The 2,825-nt window shown below is 38.4% G+C and overlaps 1 long non-coding RNA gene across 1 annotated transcript; it reads left to right on the top strand.

The window, feature by feature from the left end:
* The first annotated feature begins 1,254 nt into the window (after nucleotides 1–1,254).
* Nucleotides 1,255–2,167, top strand: LOC110179554 (uncharacterized). The gene is made up of 2 exons (XR_002319398.2): nucleotides 1,255–1,415; nucleotides 1,473–2,167. It is a non-coding gene; the product is annotated as an uncharacterized LOC110179554 (long non-coding RNA).
* The last annotated feature ends 658 nt before the right edge of the window (nucleotides 2,168–2,825 follow it).

Raw genomic sequence — 2,825 nt, 5'->3', positions numbered from 1 at the left:
CTTATTTTTTTTACATTTGATGATTTTTTAACAATGTTAAGGATGTCAAAAATGTAAAATGTAGTTACATATTTTGTCGAATTTTCATCTGCTTATTAATATTTTAAATTCAATTAGAAAAATATGTATAAAGTTAATGGCAATCATTGTCTTTTTGGCCTTACAAGAAATCCAAAAAAATGTGTATATATATGAAAAATTGTTGAAAAAAATATTTTTCTACAGGAAAAATCACTTGTTGATGCTGATCATGAATATATATGAAATAAATTATAATACCCTGAAAGTATATTTAAGTTGGGCTGTTAATACATTACTTAACATTAAAATTCAGTAATAATAGAATTAATTGGTAAATAAATGAATAGCTAGCTGATTCTAGACTTAGGCCTAATCACTTAATTAGTATCTATGCATGTTCATAATATAATTGTCATGGTAAAGACTTACCCCAGTGGAGGACACGTGGCAATATTCCGTTTTCGTCATTGTTGAATTGCTTCCAGTGTAGATTTACATTTCCTGTGACTTTAAGCTTCTTCCTAGTCATCCAGATGTTGTGCATGGGCCACGTCATATTTTTCGGGTCGAAGGGTAATCACTATCACTATCACTCTAGATGTTGACACTGGAGACGCCACGAACAGACTAAGCGCCGCAAGGCGGCAGAGCCCGGTATTTATAGAGAATAGAGAAGGTGAGAGCGAGAGAGAAAGAGGCATCTATGGAGGCAAGGAATGAGACAGATAGAGAGTTCTCCAGAGAAAGGGATGGGTGAGGCCAGCGAGGCCTCTCTATTTAGGGAGTACAGTAAGGCCTCTTTCTCCTTTCTCTTTAATTAGAGACTATAAGTACAAGGCTCTGCATTGCACAGGCCTTTTTCAATACGTGGCCTCCCTACTGTTTACATCTATAGTGATACTGATTACTGATAGTGATAACCCTTCGACCCCCAATTTAATAGAGATTTAATAGTTATTTAGTACTACTAATTATTTGGCAACTAATTAATTTAATTAGAAACCTCAGGTTTGCTTATTCTTGTGTCCTTAACAAAGCTGTTAAAAGCATATACTTGTTTCATTCAACAGCTAAGTTCCCAAGGTTATTTAATTATTTATTTATTTCATATATTCTATGATTCTTAAAAGGGAATTCATGAATTTCTATAAATTTCCACTCATCAAAGTATGCCATGTAAAGGCTTTTAGTCTGTAGAAACATTTCCTACCCGACAAAGCCCCAACATATTTCATTCTACATCTAACCTTTGAACTGGAAGTGTCTCCTGAAATTTCATAGTATTATTTTATATTTGGAAAATTTTTAAAAAGTAAATCAAAACCAATAAAAAGGTAAAAAGTTCCAGTGTTTATTTAGCATCTCAAACCAATCCCAATCATGGACCGCGCCGGGTAAGATCATTACGAGTTCTTGGTCTTGAACCACAATCTCAACGAGAGATCCTTTAGGTAATCTTTTACTCCGGTTGTGGTCCAAGACTTTCAGTGATGAACAGGAGCCTGGCGAGCAGGAATCCGAGTTCATTGACGGCAGTGGCACCATTACCATTACGATTTCCGAGCGTCAGAGACCGATTACACCGCCAAGTCACAGTAGGGGAACCACGTCACCAGTTCCTGGGACTCCAGACTTCAATCCCAACCCAATGCCGAGTCTTGGCATTGATTTCCTGGTACTCTCTCTGGAGTAAAGTGTTGGGATTGGTGGCTGTGGTGCTGGGACCTGATGGCTTGGAGCTGCTGCTGTTTCTTGGTGGTGTAACCGATCTCTGACGCTCGGAGACTGAGGTGGAAATAGTGCCACTTCCGCCATTGAACACGGTTTGCTTCTCGCGCTGAGGTTCGTCCAATAGGAGCTGACCTTCATTGGGAGTGGAGGAGCAGGAGCAGCAGGAGGAGCAGAAGGATCTTCAGGGGAGATCTTTAATCAAAACGGGAGGAATGTCATTCCTAAAGAGTCGATACTGTGGCAGTAAGAGTTTTAGGGTTAAGTGGATGACGCTCTACGAGGATCATCCACCCCGCAAATAAATTTGGAAAAGCCTGAAAGCTTCGTTCGCCTTAAATTCTGTGTGTGACATTGTTTCTTGATGAAACATTTTGGATACTCTCTCTTGATGGAAATAAATAGCTGAGCTTTAGATCACTTTATGGTATAATCTGGCGGAAATAAAGACATACTTAAGAATATAAATAAGAATATCATTTAGGGCCGGATTAAAAGGTTCGCCAATTGACAACCAATTGTTCTAGGATCATATTAAAGAGGTTTCCAGCACACGTTTTCATTAGTTAACTCTCAACTAGTAATTTTCCAAAGTTCCTCTCCAAACTCAATGGGATTTATCTACAAAGCGCGAGTCCCCCTTCTGCCACACTTTTCCTCGCTGACCTTTTGGCAGTTTCCATTTGATTCTTTGAGTTTTAGGCCCCCTTCCCTATACCCTACACAGAGGGTGGTCGGTCAATTTAATTAATTTGAAACGAAATTAAATTTCAATGCCGCAAAATACCTTCAAATGCGTATTGATGAACTGGAGGCACACCGAAAAGCGACAAGAGCCTGGTCTTAATTAAGCTAAAAGCCAACGCAAAAGGTCTTGCAAAATACAAAAAAAAAAAATAGTAATAAAGGTGAAGTAAAGCAACGAATGTATATAATAAATAAAGAAAGCCAGCTGAACAATTAGCAAACGCTTTGGCAACAACAGCGGCGGTCCTTTTCCCTGACAACAAGTTTTCGCCAACAATTGCACAACAATTGAGGGCAAAGATGAAAATGAAAATGAAAATGAAAATGAG

Source organism: Drosophila serrata, unplaced genomic scaffold, assembly GCF_035046125.1.
Source record: "Drosophila serrata isolate PLE 108 unplaced genomic scaffold, ASM3504612v1 contig_276, whole genome shotgun sequence".
Taxonomy (NCBI): Eukaryota; Metazoa; Arthropoda; class Insecta; order Diptera; family Drosophilidae; genus Drosophila; species Drosophila serrata.
The sequence above is the reverse complement of the archived record's forward strand: the minus strand, read 5'-3'. Positions and strand labels throughout refer to the sequence as shown.